Source organism: Equus caballus, chromosome 3 (assembly GCF_041296265.1).
Source record: "Equus caballus isolate H_3958 breed thoroughbred chromosome 3, TB-T2T, whole genome shotgun sequence".
In the NCBI taxonomy this organism is placed as follows: domain Eukaryota; kingdom Metazoa; phylum Chordata; class Mammalia; order Perissodactyla; family Equidae; genus Equus; species Equus caballus.
In genome coordinates, this window is record NC_091686.1 from 53,839,471 (window position 1) to 53,845,846 (window position 6,376).

Below are 6,376 nucleotides of genomic sequence, written 5' to 3' on the forward strand. Positions count from 1 at the left end.
ACTATAGACTTCTGGGGTCCCATCTTGGATAGACAGACTCAAAGTCAATCAAGTTATTTCCCCTTGTGTTCTTAAAATGGAGAAATGCATTTTAAACAGTTTTGTGTTTGTATAAAAAACAAATATATATACAAAGAAAAAATAAGTTCAGAATGCTTAGAGAAAGGACATGTTCCTATTAGTAATACAATCTATTTACCAGAAAATTGTTAAAATATCTTTAAAATTGTTGCTACAATTCTAAAATTGTTCCCCATAAGCCCTGCATCATAGCTCTCCATTGGTGGAAAATAACTATCATGTGGATGCATTCTAATCCCTTTAATATAAAAATACTATAGAAAATGTTATTCAATGGGTTATACATTTTATATGAAGAATAAAATATTAAGCACTCAATGGACGGTCACTAGTAATACAGTTGTTCCTTTACATACCACATACTTTTTCCTTTAGAGCAAATCTAAGGAGGGTTAGTTAAGGAGGGGTCTCAAACACCTTGCTATAAAGCGGTTGTATGTGCCACCTGTTATTAATACCAAATTCAACACTTTAGTGTGATGTGGCATATTTAAATATTTAGAGTAAGTATTCTCTACAAATATATGTCGAGAATTTTGTTCACTAAAAGACAATATAAAGTCAAAGATTTGTCTTCTTAGGTACAGAAATATTGACAATTAATTCTAAGAACAGAGTGTACAGAATGTTGTACATCAAAAACAGACTCACTCTGAACTGTGCACAACAAATTCAACCAAGCAATATCTAAGTCTATTTCAAAATAAACTTATCTTCCCTTATATCTCTTGATCTTTTCTATAATTCTAGGAGACTTGCATCTTACACCTTATAGCTCATCCACAAGCCGCTAATCCTATTTATCTTTTAAGATCAAGACCAAGCGAGTCTCACCTACCCCTGAAGCCTTTTCAGACAAAACCCAGTATGAAATGCTATTATCATGCTCTGAACTCCTGCAGTCCTCATTAGACATGCAATCTCTTATCGTCATGGGTTGTTAACTCTGTCCAAGCAGGAGCATCAGATTCTTCCCAACTGGAGAGCAGGCTCCTGAAGGGCAGGGAGCAAGGGAGCCTTCTGTTCCTCCACAACACCTGGATAGCACCTGGCACACGACAGGCTCTTTATTATGAGTACTGTGTGGAGTTATAAAATGCAATTAAGGGTTGAATAACTATAAAATATATAAATTTTTCATTTTCTACATTATGAGTTTGATGTAAATTAACATTCTATAGTAGAATAATCATTAAAATAAAAAGTTGCTGATTCTTTGACAGTGTCAAAGAACAAAATATTCATAAATATGACTTTTTAAGGATGGCAAGAATACATTTCATCAAGCACATTTTAAAATTCCCCATTATTTCTACATTCCAATAATTCCGAAAAGTTAAGGTAAGAACCCTCAGAGTGGGGCTCTCAGTCTAAGTTCTAAGGTAATATATAAAACTGCACATGCTTCAGTGTTGAAAATGTATTTTAAACCAATATGAATCTAAGTGAATTAAAATAAATCCTTAACTCTGCTTTGTCTTCAAAATGAACAGGACTGTTAAGGAAAGCTACTTTCACACTGGGGAAAAAAACCGACAGTTGCTACGTTTTGATCAAAATAAGGAGCTCCTTAATCAATATCAAATGAAGACAAATCACTCTGACAATAGGTTGACCAGTTTACTTCTCTTTCTCCTCTGTGAAATTATTGAAGGGGCGGCAGCAACATCGAATTTCATGTTTTAAAAACATTGTGCTTGGCAGGTGCTTAGAGACATCCCAATTTGAAATAATAAGGGCAGCGTCCTACTATCTCAGTCACACGCAGTCATCAGTTCTATAAAAGCACAGGTTGCTGCTTTTAAGAACAAATTCGCTAAAGCACAGCTGGTGGACACTGTCCCAAGTTATGTCTAAGCTTGAAGTTACGTCTGGAATCTGTACCTATTCACAAAGCAAATAAAAAGAGAAACCAAAACAAACCAACTGTGTTGCAGCCTAGATTAAGAGTATTTTAGGTCTTTTCTTAATAGCTAGTTTTTAATCAGTAGTAATCGATATAGACCCACCTAGACGTCTGCTTCTCTTTCCTCCCTAAGGCTTTTAATAAAACCAGCTTTACGGTAAAATGTGTGTACATTATTTTCAATAGCCTTTCTTGGGGAGACGGATGGAGGATATGTTACATTTCAGTGGGAAGGTATTCAACGGTAAAGATATTAGAAATGAAAGCTGTTGAAACCAAGTAGGGGCTTTCTGTCTTGGGGGTCCTGCTGAAGGCCTGAAGAGGTAAGAGGAGTGGAGAGTAGGTACATAAAAACATTAAAGGGCAAGAGATCAGTGACTTCTAAGAAGCATTTTTTTTACTGCCTTAAAAAGACCCGTGATTTTCTGACTTCATTGCATATTCCAGGTCCCACATGGAGGGGGAGGGGAAGCAGAATTGCTTCTAATTCTGAGAAAGATGAGGGGAGAGAATGGAGAGAGGAAGAAAAAGAGAAAGAAGGAGAGAGGGAGAGAGCGAGCGAGCAGCTCAGGATACACTGACGGAAACCCCGAGAAATTTCACAACTCTTTGCCATAAATAGCCTTTCTTCTCACTCTGGATACCTCCTCCTCTACATCAGCAAGGCTCAGCCTCCACGCGCTGAGAAGCACCATTCACAAATCCCTCCGTCACCCCTTCGCGCTCCCCTACCCCGTCACTGCACCGCGTGTACGAGTCCCTGGGACACCAGCCAAAATATGGGAGGGCCCAAGGGGCCACCTGGGGTTTCAGCTCCGGACTGATTTTCTTTCCAGGTGAACCAACGCATTGATTAGTCAGGATTCCGAATACACACACACGCGCGCACACACACCCCCTCCCTGGAGCCCTTGACGCGCCACCACAAAGCAATTTGTTCACACTAAGTCGCTGCTGTTCGCTGGGGAGGGTCTCGCCTCCAATCCAGGAAGCCAGCGCCCGTGGATAGGCAGCGGAGGCAAGCGGCGGTCCGGGCTGGGGCACTGCGGTTCCCCCGGGAGCCCGGCTCCCCGCCCTCTCCCGCCGCCGCCCCCGCCCCCGCCCCGGCGCTGCAGCCCGGGCGCCAGCGCGGCCGGCCGGCCGACCTGCGGGACGGAGCGGCCAGGGAGGGGAGCGGCCCCGAGCCTGCGCCAACTCCTGCGTCCTCGGCCGGCCGCGCGCCGCATCGCGCTGGAGCCGCAGCCGCGGGGAGCCGAGCGCTCAGGCGCGCAGAGGAAAAGGCCACGCAGCGCGCCGGGGTCGCGGGCCGGCGGCGAGCCAGCCCGCCCGCCGCCCTCCCGCCCCGCCCCGCCCGCCAGGCAGGTCCCCGCGCCGCGCACGCGGGGCCCGCGGTCGGCGCCCCGGGCCTGGGCTGGGGCTGCTCCACGGCGGCCCGGCACGACGCGTCACCTGCCGGGCGGCATCCCCGCAGCCGCCTCGGGCCGGCCCAGCGCGGCGGCGACGCGCGACCCTCTGGGCGCGGGGGCACCGGGGGCGTTACTACCTGGAGGGCTCCGCGCCGCTTGTTAAGGCTCCTCCCGGGCACTCGGGGATTTATGTCTTCGGGGCACGAGGGTGTCTCTCCGGGTCCCCCTCCTCTGCCCTCCCTCCCCTTCTCGCTGTTGGGCTCCTTCTCTCCACTCCCAGTTGCAGAGTCGAGCTGCGTTATTTAATAATCCTCCTGCTCCTCCTGCCTGCGCCAGCAGAGCTGCTCTGCCGGAGCCACCGCTTCCCAGTCAGTCATGTTGTGGAGAGAGAGAGGGAGGGAGGCGGATTGGCAGTCGGTCGCCGACTATTTGTGGTGAGAGAGAGAAGAGCAGAGCAAGAGGAGGGCAGGGGAGGGACGCGGGGAGGCGCTTCCAAGTGTGTGAGTGCGCGGAGTGAGACTGTGCGGGGAGCGCCGCTGCCACCTCCCCGCAGGCCGCGCTCCCGACTGGGAGCAGGGCGGCGGCGGGCACGGCCTTTATAGGCGGGGGGGGGGGGGGGGGGGGGGCGGACCGCCGAGGGCGGTGCCGGGCCCACTGCGTCCGCCGGGCACCACGCACGCAGCCTCGCACGGGAACGCGCGCACAACCAGTGCTGGCCCGCTGCTGAGTTTTCGTTTCAGGGGAGCCGTGCCCAACCGTGCTGACTTGGCTTTCTTCTCAGTCCTTCCTTGTGCGTACGTCGAGGCCAAGTGCATTGGCAGGTCAAGACAGGGCAAGAGCGGGGGTCTGAAGCGCTGCGAAGGGACCGCGGGGATGCTGAAAAATGCCCTGTATCTTTTCTCTCCAAACCACAGATTTTTCTCTGTATCTTTTTCTCTCCAAACCTCTTCCACCTCTCACGGAGGGAATTGTGAGGTTCTTTCTCCCCTTTTCCTTCTCACCCAACGTATTCATATCCTGACATGTCTGTTCCCTCAACGGCAGCAAAGAAGGAAACCTGGCTTCTTTCCAGAAGCAGCTCACACCTCCCAGGAACCATTTATGGCATCAGTCCTTCTGTAGGATAATAGAAGCGTTGGGACGATGACCTGGAGTGGAACTTGTGTTCCTACACACAAGGTCCTTGACAACACAGATTTACAAACAGAACCAGCTACCATTTTGACATCATTTGACTGATGGCCCCCTGGAGAATATTTGCCAGTTTAGAGATGGAGAAGATTTCTGATGCATGGTGCTGGTGCTTTCCTAATTTATTTTCCTTTGATCCTCTCTCTCATTGCCCTGCCTCATTTCCTTTCAGGTTTGCCCTGGGTCCTGGACTCCTTCCCATCCATCCCCCTTTTATCTCCACTCCTATATATTTATATCTTTAGCAGGCAATACAGCAGATGGAATGCATTTAACTGTGTGGAGTGTGTGTGTGTGTGTGTGTTCTAAATAATCTAACTGGTCATAATCTGACTTCTGGGATGTTAATATATTGGGTGTAAAAGCAAGGTGTACTTTTTGAATGAGTATCAGTGGTTGATGTGTATTTTCGTATGAAGACAACCCTGCTTTGGGGGACAATTTTTTTTCATAAATGTGGTAAAAGGAAGTTAACATTTAGAAGGCTGGGGAAGTGGTAGCAAGGTTGACAACTCAGTTGTTATTTCTTCTCCCCTTGTTAGGAGGTCATGACCAGTCTTGTATCCTCAGATTTTTGTCATATGAAAGCCCATTATATATTCTCCATCTCTTTTCCCTTTTTCACATTGATTTTCCTTTTGCCTGATTCTTTCGTGTCTCATACAAAGTTTAGAGTCCATTAAAGTCCACTAAAAGTGGCTTAAGCATATAATCAAGAAAGGGGAGTGAAGCTGGGACCAGTGGACAAATATATCATTTTAGCTTCTTTAATTAAGCACTGGAAAATGGATGTGTAACAAAGTATGTTGGGATTTAATGTGCGCATGTACTGTGAAAAAGCTATTATCATTTCTTCAGTTTTACAGATCAGGAAAGCTGGGTTTGGGGAGGTAGGTAGTTCACCTGAGATCACATACAGATTAAGTGATGCAGCTAGAAGTCAACCCAAGTCTGCCTTACTCCTACTGTCCATACCACCTCCCCTTCACAACTCCTGGCTTAATTGAAAGTCTCACTGGTTTCTTTAGAGCTTTTGATAATTATGAAAAAAGCGGATCCACAACCCTTTGGCATTTTCCTTCTGCCTCCCTCCTCCTTTTTCCAATGCAAGAACGGTTTACAAAATGTTTGGTTTTTAGGGTTAGGCAGGGATTTTAAAAGTGCTAACTACTTGGACTTCTAGATGAAAAATTTAGGAAACTTTTTTCCACAGTCCTTGCTAAAGGAATCTTGCATCGCTGCAAAAGGAAGTTTTATGGAAGAGAGATTCCTGATCTGAACATTTGTACTTAGCAAATAAAGATGGGGTTTATTTAAGACCTGTAAATAGACATTTTTTAAAAATTTGACCCCCTTTAAGGACAATGCTCCATCATATTGGGCAAGTTTTTGTCCAACTTTCTATTTAATTAATTGTCATCAATAATGATAATTTATTGTGTATCGCGTGGGCACATGTGTACATTACGTGTGCATAGTGACAGATGGTAATTAGTCTTTGGGTGGTGATTGTCATGTAGTCTACTCAGAAATCAAAATATAATGATCTACATCTGAAACTTATATGATGTTATAAACTGATGTTACCTCAATAAAAATTTTTTTTAATTTTAAAATAATGGTAATTTAATAATGACTCTGTATTGCATACTTCAGAATTACACATTAGACCAGATATTTCAAGGGCATTTTTGGTAACCACAACTGATTATAATTTTCACACTTTCAATTGCATTCATAATTAGAACCATGACAATCTGTCAATTGCCTTTATTCGTTAAGGTATTAAATA

At 45.8% G+C, this 6,376-nt stretch overlaps 1 protein-coding gene across 9 annotated transcripts in view; it reads right to left on the bottom strand.

Annotated features, from left to right (window-relative positions):
• CCSER1 (coiled-coil serine rich protein 1) overlaps nt 1–3,965 on the bottom strand; it is a 1,209,213-nt gene extending 1,205,248 nt beyond the window's left edge. For all 9 annotated transcript variants that reach the window (XM_023638679.2, XM_023638680.2, XM_070262255.1 and 6 more), the window contains exon 1: nt 3,531–3,965. The gene's annotated coding sequence lies outside the window, so the exon portion shown is untranslated. The remainder of the gene's footprint in view (nt 1–3,530) is intronic.
• Nucleotides 3,966–6,376: the final 2,411 nt, after the last annotated feature.